Below are 21,426 nucleotides of genomic sequence, written 5' to 3'. Positions count from 1 at the left end.
TTGCTGGATGTACCACCCAATGTCTACCAAGAAGTTACTAAGCTATGATTCGGCCGATTCGAAGCTGGTGAAGAACGGTGTCGCTTTTTCTTGCATTAAATCAGCGTTGAACAAATCCTGCGAGCATTTTATACAACGTAGTATCGCCACCCAGGTAGACAGATTAAGAGCAACCGGGAATCCAGATGAATCCGTTCGTTTGGCTTGTGAAAAGAATCGTCGAGAGATTAAGAAGGCCGGAACCGTGGCTCGGGGCAGGCAAAAGGGATTGGGTAGGTGCCCGATAAGGTAGCTGTCATTCCTTACCTACATGGTGTATCACATCGGCTGAAGAAAGTGGTTGCAAGATATGGCGTGCGCTTCGTCTTTTCAGCCCAATACAAAGTGGCCAAGATTTGCTCAGTGGTGCAAAGGTTAGCAGACAAGGAAGAAAAAAGAACGGATGGTTGTGGGGTAAGGCACGGCATAAAATTTGTTGAGTGCAGTTAAGACGTTGTTTATAGTATCCCTTTCAAGTTTGGAAAGAATTACATATGTCATACTGGCCGCTGCCTGAAAGTTCGCCTTCGCGAACATAATAGCTCGTTGAAGGGGATACCGTGTTCCCATTTGGCCATGCATTCCAACGAGTGCACAGGCGGTCCGGAATTCCCTCTCACGCTCGCTGAAGGCAACCACAACAACGACGAATGCGAGTGCTGTCCGGAGTTGCCACACACCATCGTTCTTGACAAACACTGAAAGCGGGCAAGAAGGGATACAATTGAAGCTTTTTACATTAAAAAAGAGGAGGAAATACCTGTGCCAGCCAACCATCTGTCTTGTAATCACACGCTGAGTTTGCTTTTTTGGAAAAAGTCTGATACAATTTTCTGTGTCGTCTTGTGGGGGGTTTGTACACCTGCGGTCTGATTGTATGCAGTGCTTTGGGGCTGTTCCCCGCGACTGTGCAAGATCGTACTGTACACGTTGTGATAACTGCGGCTTTGATTGTGTGTATATATTTGTGTGTTTTATGATTAAACGTTTCAGTTGCTAGTAGCTCTTCCTCCCGTAGTCTTCCTTGTCTAAGTTTTGGCTTGCGCTGTCCCCATCATGTGCGTTTCTTGCATGCGGCGCTGTCCCGGCGAACAGGTCTCTCCTAGGCAGGGTGGCGCAAAAGACTTAGCATCGCTGCAGTTATTCGGTAACGGCTTCATAAAGCCGCAACGTCGACGATCCCTAGCACACTTTCACTTCACTATAATCCCCTTTCACGCATTTGTTAACTGACTTTCAAGACTTTCAGCAATAGTCCAGATATGGCAGGTGGCGACGACTTTTAGTTGCTGCGTTGTGTCCGATTCGTGCGCGGTCAATGTCCACCATGTAGGCAGATGGTTTCGCTATCACGTGCGTAGCGTTTCTGCCTGCAGAATACGCTCCGTGCTTGTCATTCATAATTCGTAAACGACGCGCCATATCAACAAGATCAGCTAAGCTCGTGCAACGGATTGCGAGGGCCGGCATTCATCCCTCGAACGATACGCCGTGCCAGAGTGTCGCTCTCGTGGACGCCGCCCGAGCCGCCAAAATCACCACAAAACCACCTGCGGCTTCCCCCAAAGCCGGAAACGCTGATTGGCTGTAGCATTTGAGGGAACCCGCCAATAGCGCCGCCGTTGACTTCAGCGCTTGCTGCGTCATCTACGCTACGTCAAAAACAATACATGAAAGCTCTGTTAAATAAGGGCAAGACCTATATATAAATAAATAAATAAATAAATACATAAAAAGATGTAACTTTTTTAGGAAACTGGCTGGCTCAGAGGCCTACAAGGATGTTAGGGAGGGAAAGGAGGGGGTACAATTAAGTCCGGCTCAGAATGTCAGCCTCGCGTGCGAAATCCCAGAGGGAACGCAGGACTCGGGTGACGTGCGTGTGCTGTGATGGTGTCATCCAGAACTCGTACGTGGGCACTTGGCGGCGATGGCGCCCGCGAATACTCTAAAGACCGGGACACTCACACACTCGGTGCTGCATAGTAGGACGTACCCCAGGTCATAGGTTCGACAGTTGATGTCAGGATGGGAGTGTTCAACGTCGTCAGGTTGCTGGCGTCCATGACGAGGGATGTAAGCTCGCCATTTAGCAAGAACATCAAGGGTTAGTGCCGCTCCAGCTCAAGCCTTATGGATGAAAACCTCAGCAGCGCGCCGTAGTCCGCTCGGCAATGGATGTGGGTCGAAAGGTACCGATGCCAGAAGCGCTTGCCGTCCCAGTTTCTTAAGGAAGTCACGCTGGTCGTCGCGGTCCTGGAGTGAATGGGTGGTAGTGATCCCGTGGTCCAGCGGCGGGGAGCGGGAGTTTAGAAGCGCGTTCGCCAAAGCGTGAGCGGCCTCATTTCCGAAGCCACCCGCATGGCCGGGAACCCATGGTTACATGTACGTCCACATTTTGTTGTACGCGAAGTGCGCGGCAACTGCTCTCAATTTGATGAGTCAGACAGCCGTGGTGAGAAATCTGCCTTAATTTTCTGAGGGCCTGAATGGAATCTGTGTAGATGGTGAGGCGCTCCCCAGGGTGAAAGGCGCGTTAAGCAATAATAGACGTTGACCAGAGAGAATCCATGTGCGGCGCCTTGAGTGATTGCGCCTCCGCTCTTCGATTGTTGCAACTATTGCAGGAAGAGAAGAGAAACGATGGAGCCCTTCCATTCGCGCGCGCCGGGGAAGGCCCGTAATGACACGCATGGATGCTCTGTGTAGCACCTCCAGTTCGATTTAATTGTGCCTGAGTGAGATCAAAGCACTAGGCTCCCTAGCACGCAATGTTAGTAGTGCAACTACTAACATGCGGGTGACCTTTCGTACCCGCACCCGCACTGCAATGATGGGAAATTCTCTTAAAGGAGCACTGACACGAACATTTTATGTTACACTTTTATTTCTTTTATCGATGCTTAATGGCCTGGCGAACCTGAAAGAGCACTTCAAATACTTCAGTGCGCGATAGTTATTTATATGGAATGGCCTGAAAATCGTTTGTTTCAAATTCCCACGCTTTCATCCCGAACGGCGCATATGACAGAATCCCTGACTGACCTCACCGCTTTGTGCGGACGTCACCGGCGCCCACTTGAGAGGGTGTTGCGCCCTCTCGCCGCTCGTGGGGCCGCGCACATGAAGTGACGTCACGAGTTTTTGACGAGCGCTGCCGCGTCACTTCTTTTGGCTTTCACTGGATGATGTCACGCCGATGTCCATTTGCTGAGTGCCGCGCTCCGCGCGCTGCTCCGTCGGCGCGACAAATGAGATCCAATTAAACTATGTTCTTCGCGTCGCAGGCCGTTCATATTTCAGCCAGGGTATTCTGTTGAGTGAAATAAGCGAACTGTGCAATAATATTAACGCCGAAAATTGGTGTCAGTGCTCCTTTAATGAGGTGAAGGATCTTCATCCATGCATGCGCGAGCTCTTTAAGCCATGCGTCGGGACCTCCGTTCTCGTGAAACGGTACGCCCAAGATGCGAAACTGGCGGGTAGGTGATCGGATGATTAATTGATCCCCGAGCTTCAGACTCACTTTAGCTCTTTCTTCCCGTGACCCTCCCAGGAAAATGTACTGGATTTTCTCAGGCAACGGGTGCATGCCAATTTGTGGAAGGTAAGCGAACAAAGCATCCAGGGCAGTTTTAACTGCAGTTACTGCTTGTTCTGTAGTGGCATGCTTCCACGGGTCACTCCAGATGGTGACGTAATCGGCGTACATAGTAAAACGAATGCCCCTAGCGTGATCGTGAAAGCAATTTGCAAGCCCTCTCATCACTAGGTTAAATAGGGCTGGTGAGAGGATTGCCCCTTGGGGTACTCCTACACTATTTGTGTAGTGACGTAGTTGGCTACGCCCGCTACATATTTCGAATGTGCCGTCTTGAAAGAACGCTTTAACCATGTTTACGATTCGTGTGCCGAGACGAGCTTCTTCCAATGCTTGAATAATGGCTTCGTGACAGACTGTGTCAAACGCTTTGCGAAGGTTCACGGTGCGCAGTATGCTCAGCACACCGCTTCGCAGGCCGCGGCGCTTGTTTGCCAGACGTTGGAGGAGGTAGAGGCTCTCGTGTGTGCAAAGGTTTGGCCGGAATCCCGTTTCCGCTGGATGGAAACGAGGACATCGTTCTTCAAGGTGGTAATTGAGACGTGTAAGAACTATTCTCTCGAGAAGCTTTCAAAGGGTTGAAGTCAGTGAAATTGGCCGCATGTTGCTCAGTTGCGTTGGGGACTTGCCAGGCTTGGGAATAGGTATTATGATGGAGTGCTTCCATTCGGACGAAAAAGTACCCGACACCCAAGACTGATTGAAGTTTTCGAGTCAGTGCTGCTTGCCAGTGTGATCTAAATTGCGGAGCATCTGCCAGGGGATCCGATCCTTTCCAGGCGCACTCCGCTCATTTACGCTGTCTAAGGCGTGCAGCAATTCTTGTAGTGTAAATGGTGACTCTACCCCGTCATCGCAGGCTAGGGAACGTTTTCGGTATAGGTGAGGTACCGGGGGTTTACGAGGCTGTGGAAAAGTCGTAGATGCAGCCAAATACTCAAATTCTGCACTGAGGATGCCTTCATTGAGAAGTATTGCTTGCATGGGGTTTCCATGTTCGCGCTCACCGTTGATGGCTCGAAACGTTTGCCAGAGTTTTCGAATGCCTGTTCTTTCTCCCAAGGAGGTGCAGTGGTCGAGCCATTTTTCGTGAGCAAGTTGCTTCGCATAACGTCGACCTTGTGCCGTCTTATCGCGTACCTTGAGAAGGTCCACGAACCACCTACCCCTGCGAGGTAAGCATGGGGCAACTGCTACCTCTATTCCACAGGTTCAATAGATGTTGATCTGGTGTGGGAATTTTCTCGTTGACTCAGATGTGCCGAGTTGAGTCTTCCGCTGCACGCAAAATTTTCACGTGGAATGGGATGCACATTTCGTAACGCATAAAATTATCACGAAATTCGTCCCAATTCACAGCCTTTGTGTGCCGCGTACGATTTGTTGTTGTTGCAATATTCAGCTCCAACCAAATTTGTTAACGGTCGCTACCCATGGTATCTAGCCCGCATCGCCACTCGCGCAAAATACAAGGTGTGCTCCACGTTATGTCAGGGGATGTGTCCTGCTGGCCAGCGTGAAGCCCATGTCGAGTTGGGTAGGCGGTGTCGTTCGCCAATACACGGACAGCAGCCTCAGTTTCGTCGCTAAGGCGCTTCCCACGGATTGAGTCCAGACATATCCCCAGCCACGATGCTGGGCATTGAAGCCCCACACATGAGTATGACGACACGCGGATATTGCGCACGAAGATCCCGTAGCCATGTGAAATCTGCTCGTCTCTGCACACTTGTGTCTGGACCGATATTGCGAGCATTGTCTTGCGGGGTGCCCGTTTGCATCTTCCTGCTACCACCTCCTGGTAATCTCTGCAAAATGCAGCTGTATTCAGTGCCGTGTGAGGTACAGGCAGTCACAGAATAAACCGTACCAAGCGAGCGGTGCGCGAAAACTATCGGCGCGACACCTTCCGGCCCAGCGCCTGCTCTCGAGATAGCGGAGGGCGCATGCGTGTCCCTCCCTAGAGTTTGTGCATGTCAGTTTCCTTGATTTCGGCTGCAGCACTTTCATCATCTCCAATGCGACGCGCGGCGGCGCCTTGCGCGGCGAGCCTACCGACCGGGCGTGATGCATGTCGCAGCCCGCAGCGTGCGCCATGCGCTGATGCCGCGTAACTGTGCGTTCATCTGAGAATGTTCGTTCGGCGCTCTTTTTAGATGCGCCGCTGAGAGCATCTCTTGTCGGCGGCCCTGTCCTTCCTGCGTGCGTCCGTCGTCGTCGTCGGCGTCCGCACTCTCCTCCGCTCACCCTCTCTCCTCTCCGATAGCGAACACTCTCTCGCGAGGGGCATTGGATTAGATTCGATTGGATTGGCTTCGCTTGGATTGGATTTGGATTGGATTGGATTAAAGTGGATTTTGTTGGATTGTGTTGCGTCATAGCCGCGGCAGACGCACTGGCACCGGCGCGTGCCCAGGTGAGAGCGAACACTCTCTCTCAACATCTGCGGGTGTGCGGCCCAGCGCGCTCTCACTCCGCCGGTGGGCGGCGCTGCGCGCGGTGCTGCGCATGTGCCGTACTCTCTCTCTCCGCGGTCTCCTCTCCTTCGGGCGCGCTGCGCTTATAACCAGTGTTCCGCTCTCCGGAGGCCTTTAAGGCGCAACCACATGCGACGTTTTGGTCGCGTTTGGAGACCGTCCGCGGCGACGCGCGTTCAGCGCGCGCCACCAAATACACAGCAGCGCGCTCGAAGCGCCGGTGTCTGCGCATCCCAGATTTTCGGTCCGTTTTCGGCGTCTGCGCCGGATGTTGCTGTCCTCAATTTCCGGTCCCCCTCCGCACGCAACATGGCGGCTCTTTATTTGGCGGCTCTTTAGCACTTTATTTAATAGAACATCAATTTAACGTGTTTTGTTTGTTGAAGTTTTGATTATTCTTCAGTTTATTAAGAATGACTTAAACAGAACGATGCTGCCTTTACCAAAGTAAGTCTGGCAACTTGGATCGGAGAAGCGCTCTTCGCGCGTCTCATGTGGTTGCTCGCCCTCTCCAACGCCCGTTCCGCGTCGGCGCCAGGTGCCGCAGACGGTTGCAAGACGCGGCCAAAACGTTGCATGTGGTTGCGCCTTTAGGTCGACGGTTGCTCTCCGATTGCGCTTGAACCCCCCTAAGCGTCGCATCACACCAGGGTTCCCGCGAGGGGAGGTGGGCGTAATTTTTTGTCATTTTATTGACTGAAACGCAAACTGGCGTTGAAGAAAGGCTGCGATAAAGATTCACACATGACTGAACCAGTGCTGGTCGTTATGCGACAAACACACATTTGATAGAACTAAAAACAGCGACGTTTTTTTTTTAATTTCGAGTTTTTCCCGTGCGGCATATGAGAGGCGGTTTAAAGATGGGAGGAGGGAAGAAAGTAGGAAGGAAAGTGTTTATTCGCTTCGCAAAAATAGACCGAAATACACAACTGTCGGTGTGAGTGAATTGCTATCGAAAAGCAATGAGGCGTTTCCTTCCATGTCACCCATTGGACAGTGATAGCTATGAAGCGTATAAAGCACGTAACTCGTCCTCCACGGCCATATTCGCGAAGAATGCCGTCCCGCGTCCCCATCGAGCAACGGAGGCACATCGTGCGACTTTTCATCGAAGGGACTACTTGGGAATTAAAGTTGCCACCTCACCGGGAGGTCTAGTACTTCTGTAAGCCGCATTATTCAAGCTTACCGCGATCATCAGGGCAGACTCATTGACGCAGAGCGCAGCGGGCGGCCTAAAGTCGCCTGTGAGGAGCAGGAACTACTGATTGTCGCAGCCGCTGTGGAAGATCCCCTCCTGTCTGCAAAAGAAATTCGACAGGAGCTGTCATTGAATGTCTCTTTCGAGACAATTCGAAGACGACTGAAGGAGGCGGACTCGGGAGTTGCGTGGCAGCGCAGAAACCGCGCCTGACGAACCGCCAGAGGCTGGAAAGGCTGGAGTTCGCCCGGGCGGTGGAGCGGTGGACAACGGACGAGTGGAAGGAAGTTATATTCACAGACGAATCGACTTTCTGCACTCGCTGGGATCAACAGCGGCGTGTTTGGCGTCCGATGAGCTGCAGGTACGAAACTAAACTGTGAAACGTAGCTGGTAATGTGTATTCTAGATGATATATAAACTACTACAGTGTAAGAGGTCAAATCGGGAGCACGGTTTAATGTGAGAATTGCTGAGAATTCCTTCGGGGGTCCCGAGTGCAACGCTAAGCGTAATTGTTAAGGCTAGCCATGCATAACTGCCTGTTAATAACTATATTTCGGAGCAACCGATATACAATGTCCCTGTAAATTTTATTCAGCTGGGTTCATTTGAAACGTTTTAATCGTAGTTTTATAAGCACCGTTTGTTAAGCGCTTCTTGTCGCTGTTTTTTTACGAAACACTTCAGGTAACCCGCATCGGCTAACGGGGCTTTTGTAATTCCCGATATGGAAAGAGGATGAAATTGGTGCATAGATTTATGCAGGATACTGTTCGCCTACGTGGCAGTGGGGGTGCAGCCTCCCGCTAAAAAATGTGCCAGTAATTTCAATCGATACAAACTATCAAACACGGCGAATGTCCTTTCATTGATTTAGCTAGTATACCCTCCGAACATCTTCGGAGATATCTTTCCTCGGAGATATCTTTCCTGGATGTATTTCTGTATTTAGCCCGATGGTATTTAGATACCAGCCCGGCTACATCCAAAGCGTCCTTTCCAGTGAGAGGTGCTACGTCAGCATATGGGGCGCAATGAGTGCGGACGGCCTGGGACCCCTCGTCAGAATTTCTGGGCCATTCAATGCTTCCCAGTACTGATACATCATTTCGACAAGTCTGCTCCCCTACGTCCTAGCCGGGTGCTTCATCCTGCAACAGGACCTAAGCCCTGTCTTCACAGCACGAGGCGTGAGCTCACTTCTCGAGGACCACGCGGTGCGACGGCTGCGGTGGCCTCCGTGCGGGGCAGACCTAAATCCGATAGAAAATGTGTGGGGGATTATAAAGATGCATCTCGGCAAACGAAGTGACTGCGGTCACACGGCGGACGAGCTGTGGCAGGCAGTGGAAGATGAATGGGGACGCCTGCGCCCCCGTCCCGAAATCATAAAGTCGCTTTATGAGTCGCTCCCCCGACGCATTCGTGAAGTTATCGAAAACGACGGAAACTTCACACACAATTAATAGAGAGTTTTAGCAGTACGTATGCTCCGTTCGTTACGTTCGTTACGTTGCTACCGGGTTTACCGGGACCCGACTGCGCATGCGCCATTTGTTCCGTACGCGGCCGGCGTCTCTCCAGGCGCTCGTCTTCCGTGTTACCGTATCCGGAGCCCGCAACCGGCTTGCTCGGGTGTTAGAAACTTTAGGCTTAGCGTCCTGGCGAATATTTGATCGCCGCTATCTGTGCAACTGCGAATGACACTCCGTAACACAACGTTTCACCTCACTATCATCCCCTTTCTCGCATGTGAAACTTTATTTGAGCTACAACTGCCGTGAGCGACCGGTGACCGAGACATCTGCGTAGCCTGTTTCGATGCTTCCGAGGCAGGTATCGCCATCTCTCGGCCACTCGCCGCACCGCGCGCCGCGGCATCCATGGCCGGTCAGCATATGCTTGCATCGCGGCAGATATATCTGATCGCCGCTTTTAAAATAAGCCCCGAGAACAATCCCTAGCACAATTTTTCACCACACTAACACCTACTTTCTCGCAGGTGGAACTTCGTTTTAGTGATCAGATTGATTTGGAAGAACAGCGACAAGCGGTTGCTACCGTGGTCTGCGCCGGTTCGAGCCGCTGAGTGTGCCGAGCTGGCAGGCGCGACCGGCGTGTGCGCTGACTGTTTCCGATGCAGAAAACGCTTCACGATTGCCTGCTTTATCCATTTCTTGCGTACAAACCTGCGGAATCTACAAATTCAGCTCAGCGATCGTCGTAGTTGACCATGGTGCAAAAACAGTGGGCGGAGCGGCGCCGACGAGGCATCGCACACCCGCATCGGGCCATGTGTCTCAAATTCACGCGTACGACTAGTCGTGGTGACAGTCGTAACGATCAGTCGCATACGAATCGCGTGTACCAATTGTACATGTGTCTAGCGCTTCAATCGGGCAAGGCCAAGGCCATTCCTCCACGTGAACGGCGCGCGACCATGTCGTCACCTGCGCTCGCTCTGGTGCCGTCGCCGCCACCGCAGCCCCTGCCTCACAATGCGTCCGGCCGAGCGCGATTTATTTTAGATTTGCAATGCTTTAGGGGAAACTGCGTTGTTTATTTACGTATTTTTAGCGTGCGGATTTTTGCAACTACTCGGCTAATCAGCCGTCACACGGAACGAACGGTACGACGCTACGGAGTGCTAAAACACGTTTTCCGTCTCACTCTACGGAAAGAACCCGGTACGTACGCGCGCATGCGCAGTCGGGTCCCGGTAAACCCGGTAGCAACGGAACGGGCACGGGCAGGGTGCCTGAGAACCCGGGCATACACGGGTAGCTACAGGCAGCAGGATGAAACGTGTGCATGCTGCGGCAGTGATCGAGAAACTATAGAACATATTGTCAGGAGCTGCACAGAGATACGGCCACCGTGGGGTGAGGGGGAAACGACGCTGGCGGAGGCTTTGGGATTTGGGGCGAGGGGGAACCTCAACTTCAGGGCCATAGAGGTGGCGAAGAGGCGACTGGAGTGGTGGTGGAGGAAAAGCAGGGAAGGGATGGGTACGCAGGTTGAGTAATCATGCGGACGAGAATTTAGAACAGCGAGGGGAGAAAAAAGGGGGGTGGGAGCGAGGAGTTTAAAACAGAAAAGAGGGAGAGATGGGAGGGAGGAAGCAAATATATAGGTTAAACTGGGAGTAGGGCATGTAAACGTAATAAAACAGGCAAGTCGATTGCTGACAACCGACGCCCCGATTCAAAGGGAAAGCCACTAATCATCATCATCATCATCATCAGCATCGAAACAGGCTACGCAGATGTCTCGGTCACCGGTCGCTCACGGCAGTTGTAGCTCAAATAAAGTTTCACATGCGAGAAAGGGGATGATAGTGAGGTGAAACGTTGTGTTATGGAGTGTCATTCGCAGTTGCACAGATAGCGGCGATCAAATATTCGCCAGGACTCTAAGCCTAAAGTTTCTAACACCCGAGCAAGCCGGTTGCGGGCTCCGGATACGGTAACACGGAAGCAGAGCGCCGGGAGAGACGCCGGCCGCGTACGGAACAAATGGCGCATGCGCAGTCGGGTCCCGGTAAACCCGGTAGCAACGTAACGAACGGAGCATACGTACTGCTAAAACTCTCTAATAAGGGGAACCACTCGGACAATCATCGATGTCTCTTTTTTTTGTTCCGAACCGAATAAACCTTCGCTGTATTCAGTTCTTGCTATCAACTGTGTTCGTCGCATAACGACCAGCACTGGTTTAGTCATGTGTGAGCCTTTATCGCAGCCTTTCTTCAACGCCAGTTTGCGTTCCAGTCATTAAAATGATAAAAAGAGCGCCGAACAAACATTCTCAGATGAACGCACAGTTACGCGGCATCAGCGCATGGCGCACGCTGCCGGCTGCTGCCAAGCGTCACGCCCGCTCGGTAGGCGAGCCGTGCAAGGCGCCCCCGCGCGTCGCATTCGAGAGGAACGGAGTGCTGCAGCCGCAGTCAAGGAAACTGACATGCACAAACTATAGGGAGGGACACGCATGCGCCCTCCGCTATCTCTACAGCAGGCGCTAAGCCGGAAGGTGTCGCACCGATAGCTATCGCGCGCCTCTCGCTTGGTCCGGTGTATTCTGTGGACGCCTGCACATCACGGCGAACAAACACTACGGGTTGTGCCTGAACCAATCTTTCCGAACTGTCGTGTCTCGCGGTATGCACAATAGAAGGTTGAAAGTAACCGTCGTAGCCTCTAATGCCCGGTTGAGTACCCCTTGTCCCTTGCAGTAGAAGGAGGGCCGGGTTCCCAATATGCCCAACTAGCATGTTCAGTTCATTGGCATATGACCCCAGGCTGCGGTAGTTCCGATGTTGGGCATCCGGACATCTTGACATAGTGGTTGAAGATGGATGAGGGGTATAGGTGTTGTTGAGGTCGATGTTTTGGCTGGATAAACAAAATGTGGGAGTCTGAAGGGAGCTGGGGCAGCCGAGCAAGTATCTGCTGCATGAATTGCTGCATTGTTTGCTGTTGTTGCTCCATAAACTGCTGTATTGCTAGTTGTTGCTGAGTTTGCGTGGCTGCAGGACGTTGCGCCAAGTAAATGGTAGAATGAACACTTCCTTCTTTGCCGGTGCTGGGTTCAGTGTTAACACAGTTCAGTTTGGTTGCTGTAATTTCCGATTGGGCAAGTGTGATGCTACTGTCAGGCGAACGTGGCTGAGGTCGGTCATGCGCCTCGATGCGGTCTCGCTCTTTCCGCAATTGATCCTCTCTGCGCTGCCGCATCAAGTGGCGCTCTTTACGTTCTTTGGCTTGGCTGGAAAACTGGGACTTCACAGTTTCAAGAGATTTCTGGAGTTCTGAAATTCTGAAATTTGTTTTTCAAGTGCCTTATACTCGACGCATAGTCACGCTAAGCTTAAGTTTCTTCTAGTGTCAGTTCCTGCAATGCTTGGTCGATCTCTCCTTGGCACGGCGTGATGGTGTTTGAAGGCTTGTGGGAAACTGTTGCTTTGCGAGCGGCACAGCCGTATGTCCCATCCTGTGAAACATCAGGAGTGTCTCTTAACGACGCCGACCTGGCAAGGGAGGATGATGTGCAGGAACTCCTACGAGTCCTCTGGTGCGACTTTGTTGCCTGGGGCCGCCATTAAGAGTGGCGGATACGGGATATGCCCTTGCTGGTGCGGTTTGCTTGCCTGTTGAAAACTTCTCGTTTGGGACACTTTGGGTCAGTGGCAAGGTGTCCTCCCTCATTGCAGTATGCGCAGAAGGGCTTTCTTTTGTTTGGACACTGATCTGGAGTTTCTTGGTGAACAGTGCCGCACGTGGGGCAGACCGCTACAGCCTTTGGGCATATGTCCCGCTTGTTCCCTGGACCGTGGCATCGGAAGTACACAAAGGACGTAATCTTGAAGGGTATCACTTTCTTGAGTGTTACCAAATATTTGATCATGCGAGGAGGCCGAGAAGACTGAAACGTGATGAGGGCGGAGCCACATTTGCCCATCGGTCTTGCCGCTAGAATTTTCACACTTTCCGTGGTAAGTGCATTCATGAGAGAGGCGCTAGTTTCTCCCTTTTCGCAGACATGCATGGCTGCAAGAGACATGCCACGTCCCGACGCCTGATTCACCATGACTGAGTGGAAGTGTACATCCTGGTATGGGTAGTGCCTTTAGCCGCAATCGTTTGCCTGCCTGTGCTGAATCACAACTGTGTACGATGACCGTGTTAGCCTGTTCGCCAACCTTGATTGTCAAGTGCTTTTGTAAGTCGAGGTTTTCAGAGAAAGCGGCAATAGACTTGTACAGCAGTTGTGCACTGAGGGTCTTGATGTCAAATCGTACCTTGGGTCGAACAGTAAGAACATGACTTCCGATTTCCACATGCTCTTGGGCCTGTACAGGGCGGGTACGTCGCTTGCGACGGTGATCCACTTTTTCCCACACGCTGTGGTTGTCGTCATCCTCAGGCATTATCACAGCAGATGGCCAATGCGCTTCGAGATCCGCGGCGATGCGAACTCGCGGGTCCTCGTGCGAAGGTGAGGGATCCTCCGTTCGCTTGCGTTTTGCGAGGGCTGAAGGGTATAGTTGCACAAGGTTAAGCGCAGCCGAAGCCTCAGACGTAAGTGGTGTACTGGGAGCGTTAGGCTTAACGTCCATTGCACGGCCTTTCACTACCAGCGATGCATCAGAGATGAAGTCGCTTACCAAGAATGAATTTTTGAGCATTCCACAGTACGCTTACATACGCCACTCACATGATAAGGCACATAATTTTGTCAAATCCAGAATGTTTCCAGGAGCCATCGCGATGGAAGAGCGATCGCTCTTCTTCTTCCTTCTTCTCAAATAAATAAATAAATAAATAAATAAATACGTTTGTGTTTGGTAGCACTTAATTACATTAGCCACGTGTAACACCCACTCGAAATAGCACTGCGGTCGGGCTGAAGAGGGTTTAGGTCATTATCGAATATTATTCCTCTGAGGAAAACACAATCGTCTGCAAATATATACATGTTAAAAAAAGAAGTGTACGAGGGACTGAACATTGGGGCACACCAGAGTGCGCTGCACTCGGCTCACATTCGTTATTCTTAGCGCTGACAAATTCCTATCGTAATAAGATCTAGCGTACTTATTATGCGCACTGCTTTGGAAAGATGTGCTATGCAAAACATTGGCCGCGTATCTGCTTACTTCGCTGCAAATGTCGTAAAACGAGAGCCGCCTTCCGCCGCTGTCACGTAAATGCCTCTCTTCTGTTTCCCTCCCACTTCAAGCGCCCTTCCACTCCCGTCTCACTCCTCCCACAATAAACACAGTGGAGGTTTGCTAAAGTCAATTCAATTTTGGCGCGTTGCACTGCTAGCGCGCCAATTACTGGAAACTTTTGTTGATTGACTATGATGTTTAACGTGCCGGCGAAACACAGGCGATGGGGCGCGCTGTAGTGGAGGGCTCCGGATTAATTTTGCCCACCTGGGGATCTTGAACGTCGCCGAAATCTCGAGCACACAGGCGTTTTTGCTTTTCGCCTCCATCAGAAGAGCACACGCCGGTGTCGGGGAACGAACCCGCGACCTTGAGCTCATCTGCACAACGCCATAGCCACTGAGTCACCGCGATGGGTCTGGAACCTTTTGTTACTGTCGGACTTCTTGAAATGCCGCCCCAACGTGGCGCCCCAAGAGGAAGAGGTTTTTGTATTTCTGGGTGAAAACATTTTTCAAGGTGCATATTTTATTTTCTATCGCAAAAATAAAGCAGATCTGTACTTTAATAAAAGAACACTGCAAATATTACTTGGGTATTAATGTTTTGCCTCAAATATCCCTAATCTTTATTTTTGCTCGACGATGTTGACAAGTACGAACATTGCCAGCAGATTTAGTAGTTTGGAAATGCTGGGTCTATATAAACGCCTCGTGCGAGAACTTTTTTAACTTCTGGCCGGGCAACTTAATCGAGGGACGGACAGACAAACAGAAATACCGATATTTTCGCGTTTAAGTAGCCACCGACTATATCGTCTTTAGAAACTTCCATTATTCTCTCTGCCCTGTGTCTCTACTGCTAAGGACGAGAGCGATGGCGGCAAGTTATTTATCACCACTGCCCGTGGTTACCGCAAGGAAAAGACGCGGATACCAATATTAAGTAAAGCAGCAGACGATATCGTGATTACCATGTTCTTTCCTGGTCGCAGAGAGAAGCCCAGCGTTGCATTTGAGCACTTGCTGCAACCGCCAGTATTCGGAGTACCCGGCCCGTATGCATTAGCTGGAGTGCGCCCAATTTGCCGAACTCGAGGCCTGTTTACCAACGTCGCGGAAAAAGTCTTGGGTAAGTGAACTATCGCTTATTACAAGACTTCAATAACGGACAGCCACAACCTTTAGCCATAAGATTTCAACTTAAACGCTGCACAAGACTTAAATCGTTTTATACAGTTCCCTGTAACAAGTGCTAACAGTACCCCAATTCATTTATTTCAGTACCCCAGATGTTGGATAGAATAGTAGTGATTGGAACGCAGCTGAGCGCTCAAAATACCAAGCAGGAAAATATCCAGCAAACTCCAGCAAAACAAAACACTTGGAAGCTTTGAAGCGGCTGTCTAATTTGTGTCAGGAAAATTTGACGAGATGCCAAACACACTCTCTGCACAAGAAAAGGGAATCGCCGAACTAAGTTAGCAAGTGGACAGTCTTCAGGCACAGATGACACTTAAAAACAAAGAGATCCAACAGGTTAGAGCAGCTCTCAGTGACATGGAGCAGTTCTCCAGACGGAAAGACATTAAAGTGCATGGAGTCACCATCACAGATAAGGAAGGTCTCATGAGGAGTGCCTTAATGAAATTAGCCAAAAAACTAGATGTGCCCACACCCACTGTCGATAGCGTGGAAGCTGTGCATACAATGAAGTCAAAAGAGGGGAAGATTCCGCAATCCTTGTCAGGTTTCGGACTAGGAAAGTCTGCGACATTTGGCATGCCAAAAGCAGCAAACTTAGGGACGATGACATTTTTGTGAATGCAAACCTAACGCGGTACGTTAGACAGTTGATGTGGGCTACGAAAATGAAAGCACGTGCAACATCCTACAAGTCCGCATCGACACGAAATGGCAAGGTCTTCCTGAAGGAGAACGCAGGAAAGCCTGAAAGCCTGCTTTATTGAAGATGAGATGCTACAAGAAAATCGCCGCAAGCGGCTTGAATTACTTCATGGAAATATTAGAAGTATTAAAAAGCACTGTAACGGGATAACAGTCCATCTACCCGAAGAACGACAAGAACAGGTTGACATTCTTGCATTACCTGAGATAAACATTGATGAAACTTCATGTAAAACATACAAAATAACTGGTTTTGACTCATACCATTTTTTCGCAAAAGTGAAGGGGTTGTGGAATATTAGTATTTGTCAAAAACAACTGAATTCGGACCAACTCAGCAGTCCACTAAAAGAAGCGGACATTGTAGCAATTAAAATATCCAAAAAAGAAAATACGTTTGCCCTGTACGCAATATACCATCCGCCTTCCAATGGAACTCGAAAATTTGAAGCGTTGCGGGAAAAAATGAATTATGTAACAAACCTTATAATTACAGGTGACATAAATATTGACACCTTACAGCTATACAGGCCAGTTGCAGGAGACTATATTGATATCCTATCGCAGTTCTCCTTATATAACGTAACTTGGGAAGTTACTAGAGAAGAGCACTTAAATAATACGCTAACACGATCCTGTATTGATCCATTAAGCATATAATAAATAATTTATCCGCAGTATCTGAAATCATAGCGAAAAAATTGACTAATCATTTGTATATTACGCTAGCGCTACTGGAGGAGTGCTGTGCGGAAGTAGTTCGAAATAACCCACAGTGCATTCACATATTTGATAATAAATTATTAAGAAAATATGTACATGAATACGACTGGCCGAAATTGATAACATCTGATCATATAAAAACGTATGACCTTGTAGTTAGCAAGTTTAAAACCAATTATGCAAATTCAAATAAGACAGCAAATATTGAGCACATGAAAACGAGAATAAATGAATCAATTATGAAATCCTGAGACTGTGCCACCTACAGGATAAAGTCTAGAAAAAAACGAGACCAAAACCAGACTATTCGTTTCTTGAAGCGAAGTTTCGTACTTCTCGTGAACAGGTGACAGCGAAAGTTAGATTAGCGAGAAAAAGGTATTTTGCAACTAAGTTTGACCAGGCAAAAAGAAACCCCAAACATTTCTGGAACTCCCTTAACTACTTAATGGGAAGGGTAGGGACTAAGAACGCGGACGCAATAATACAACAAGGATATGGCGATATGCACGACTTAACAACTCTCTGCGACACGTTTAACGGCGGATTTGTCGAAGTACCAGCGCATTTAGGGCACCAATTAAAACAACACAGCTCGACACAACTAAACTTCCAAGCATCGCAAACACACCTATATTACCAGAGATAACCCAAAACGATCTACTAAGTACTGTGGCGACTATTTCTCCCCTTACCCCTCCAGAATTTGATGCCTTAAGGCCACGATATAGCAGGGAGAATATTAATAAACTGAATTGTGTAACTGCATGGATTCTCATGGAATTTACACATCTGGGATGTATAAATTCCATTAGAATAGATGTAATTAGAATAGCGGTGCCAGAAGGAGGGCTCTGCGAAAGGGTAGCAGAGCGCGCGCCACGGAAGAGAAACATCAACGCCGGAGGTAACCCGCTGCCCCGCGAGCAATACGAGCCGCCTTGAAGAGGTGAAGGTTGTGATGGAGGCGAACAGGAGGTTCCTGGCGATTGCGACCTCACGGAACGAGCTCCGTGAACGATGGCCTGGTTAGGCCCTCCGGAGGCCTAATCAAGTTGTGACGGTCACGGCAGCAAAGTTCAACAGAGAGTTCCACAGCAGATCAATGGAAGGCGCAACTAGGCTTTCAGCGGAAAATGCTGTACAGTCCGCACAAAAAAGATCATCAAGAGCAGAAAAGATAGTTTTAAAGCGAAAGCTTTCTTAGTGGGGCCGATGGCGTCCGGTAAAAAAACTAAAACTACTAGACTGGTCGGTTTACCGAAAAGCTCTGATAAGATCTCTGGACACACGGCGCGTGCGTGAAACCGGGCTTTCATCGTGTCAAAAGAGTTACTTGAAAATCTCGAAAAAGTAACGTTTCTAGGTAAGACAACACACGCATAGATCATGAAGAAGGAGTGCAATGGTGTACCTTTATCTCGTAAACCACGTATCGGTATACATTTAGATCGTAGATGTGTTTACTTAGTGAGCGAAAAATTGTCGCATGGGTTCGTTTATTGTTTGCGATTTGGGGTTTCAATGTTTGGCGATCGAGTAGACGCACGTTCAGCGAAGATTGGACGCACTTTTATCTTCCGCGCTTCTCTCAGCGCGCTTTAAGCCTATGCGCTTTTTTTTTAACAAGGGATGGTAAAGATTTTTTTACCGTAGGGCTAAACTGCTATCACAGCCATCCGCAATAAGGGCCTCCCATTATCATGCTTACATATTCAGTAGCAGTCCTCCTCACAATGCCGGATACAGAGAGAGCCCACAGGAAGTCTTGGTGTAAGCGGCAACGCCAACCAATTCTAATGTCGGATCGTTCAAGCAAAAAAAAAAAAACAGAAAAATACGGTAATCCGGGGCTATCGCCCTAGAGGGAAATTCGGCGAAAGTTGTCTGGGGGATACAGCTGCAAAAATATCCCACTCGGCGAAAATATAAGCTTGTGCATCTTCGCTGTTTTATTTATAACCGACACGCAACCGCGCCACGAAATTGTCACTGCGCCACCGTCAAAAACTTCTAGGACACCTAATCCCTCATTATAATGTCCTGGATGCGAGAGCATTAGGGTTTAATCGTGGAGCAGATATGCCAGTACTGATTCACAGCTGCTGTCGATGTAGACAGTTTAGAGGCCATCGCCGTACACATTGCACTGAATAAATTTACAGAACATGCGCCGTATGGAAGGCAGCGCATTCATTCTATGCATGATTATGACATGTTGCCTACAGTAGCACGCCTCCAGTGGTACGCATGTGTCCTCTCGTTATGATCGTTATCATCCGTTTCCGGTTACGAGGTTGGCTTCCAAACTTCAAATTTTGGGGGGTTTCACGCCCCGAAGCTACACGTGGGCTATGAGGTGCGCCATAGTGAATGGTTCCGATTTAAGTGAGGCCCCCTGGGCATCTTTAACATGCACCGAAACCTCCATCGGCACACGGGCGTTTTGGTTTTTCGCAGTTATCAGAAGACGGCGTCTTCTTCGTTCAGTTGCTATGGCTCAGAGATATGGGCAATTGAGTTTTGTACCTCTACGTATAAGCCTGAACGTACCTTGACCCGTCGCGGTGGCGCTGTGGCTAAGGCGTTGTGCGGCTGAGCCCAACTGCGGGGGTTCCATCTCGGCCGCGGTGGCTGCTTTTCAAATGGAGACCAAGATAGAAAACGTGTCTGGCGATATTTCGGCACCCCTTAAATATCGTCAGCCGTCGCGAAAATCCTTCTAAAGCCTCCCACTAAGGCGTGCGCCATAGCCCCGCTGTAGCTTCGCCGTGTTAAGCCCCACCCCCCTCATATATAAGTAATGAACGTCCTTTGCTAGCTATCCCCATAATTGCTACACGGGTAATTACCCTTCTGTAAGTGTTGCTCCAGCAGTGACTACATGCCTGTAATACACGTTTCTAAGTTGCAGGCCACATCCCATTAGTTGGCCTTCAGTAAGCTATAATCATCGATCTGAGCACGATGTCGCGGGCTCGATTCCCGGCCGGGGCGGCCGCTTTTCTGGTGGAGGCGAAAAGCAAAAACGCCCGTGTGTACGAGATTTCGGCGTACGTTAAAAATCCCCATTTGGTCAAAATTAATCCGCAGACCTCCTCTACGGCTCGCCTCATCGCCTGCGTTGCGTCGGCGCGTTAAACAAACAATCAATCAAATCAATAATCATCGAGCTGGGGTGGTCCGGAAGGTCCGTGGGCGTCGTCATGCACTCTGGGGGTGTCAGTTCGAATACTATTTTTTTTCTGCGAAAAATTACTGTTTTGAATAAAATTCCCCTGAGATCCCATGACAGATGTGCTCCATTTGGGAGCATTTATTTACCTCATTTTTAGCCTTTTACCTGTCGAGCCCTTTGTGGGGCCTTCTTCGGGCTTTTTTTTTTTTTTCATGGATACCAAAATTTAACCAAAATAGTTAATGGTTTCGCATTACAACTAAACGCAAGCAGCATCGCGTGCCCAGCCTTCCGTAGGTTTCTGCGCCGTGGCTACGGCGGGGCTGGCGAGAATCCACACGAGTGCTGCTTACTTTTTATCTCGCTGTGGTACCTGCTGCCGCAAATTGTGGGAGCTATCGTGCTGGTTTTTTTTTTGTCTTTTTTTTTGCTCGCGACAATTAGACGATAGCTTTAAAATGATGACTACCATTTGAAGCTTTCGCTGTAAAGCAAACTTCCAAACGCCGCAGTGTTACAGCTACAATCGTGTTCTTTAATTGTTCGTGTGGCCTGGCTGGATACATTGATAGGGTGACGCGATATCTCCTTCACCTTCACGTGGAACGGCAGGTGTAGAGAAGATCATTACGCGGAGTAATTTCAATAGGTGTTTTTTTTTTACTTTGTTCTAACAATACCGTTTTGATTAATTGTGGGGTTTAACGTGCCAAAGCAACGCCGTAGTACAGTTATCCGGATTAATTTTGATAACCTAGGGATCTTTAACGTTCGCCAAAATCTCGACCCACGGGCGTTTTCGTTTTTCCCCTCCATCAGGAACGTAGCCACCGCGGCCAGGATCAGGCCCACATCCTTGGGCTCAGCAACGCAACGCCTTAGCCACTGAGACACCGTGGCGGGTGCTATTTTTATATTCGTTGCCCTTAATTAAGTATTTCTCCGGAATTCCCCTGATACATGTCGCGCCTGTAAGTTATGCGGATTTTCTAGTTTTCGCTCGTGAGTTGCGCTCTGCTTTCAGTAGCGTAGTTACGGGGAGAAATAAGTTCCACGAAACGCAACCGCACGGACTTTTCTGCCTACGTCGGTATGCTCCACGGATAAATTTCCCTGCACTAGTGTATATGATATTGTATGACAGGACTCGCTCGACCTCTTTCACTCTTTCTCGGTGCACGCTCATGATGTATGCTAATACTTCAACCACGCGGGCGGAGGCAAACTACAACGGCTGCACTGGGTCAGCTATCACAGCCCCTCAGGTGGCGACACATACCTTCAATGGCGCTCTCCCCCCTCCCCCCGCCCCCTGGCGTACACCGAAATGAATGTATCTATTGAGAGGATCATATATTCCCCTGGTATGTTCATTTATTTATTTATTTCTGTACCCTAAAGGCCCGCCTGGGCATTGCATACGGGGGGGGGGGGGGGGGGGGAGGGGAGGAGGCTACAGTAATGCAACACGGGAAGAAAGATTCAAACAGTACAGATAAACAAAAAAGTACTATTGTCAATACACTAAACCATGTCAAAATAAAGGTAGAAAGGCAACAACCGTAAACGAAAACAGTTTGAAGGCGTTTGTTTTAAATTGTAAATACAGCCCAATTGAACA

General features: G+C 49.5%; 1 protein-coding gene across 1 annotated transcript in view; it reads left to right on the top strand.

The window, feature by feature from the left end:
• Positions 1–14,994: 14,994 nt before the first annotated feature.
• The window catches only part of LOC144158052 (uncharacterized), a 49,556-nt gene continuing 43,124 nt past the window's right edge, over positions 14,995–21,426 (top strand). The window contains exon 1 of the mRNA XM_077688724.1: positions 14,995–15,128. The gene's annotated coding sequence lies outside the window, so the exon portion shown is untranslated. The remainder of the gene's footprint in view (positions 15,129–21,426) is intronic.

Source organism: Haemaphysalis longicornis, unplaced genomic scaffold (assembly GCF_048455015.1).
Source record: "Haemaphysalis longicornis isolate Haplotype H1 unplaced genomic scaffold, Haemaphysalis longicornis Haplotype H1 scaffold_1, whole genome shotgun sequence".
NCBI lineage: Eukaryota > Metazoa > Arthropoda > Arachnida > Ixodida > Ixodidae > Haemaphysalis > Haemaphysalis longicornis.
Note: the sequence above shows the minus strand (reverse complement) of the source record. Positions and strands in the feature narration are given on the sequence as shown.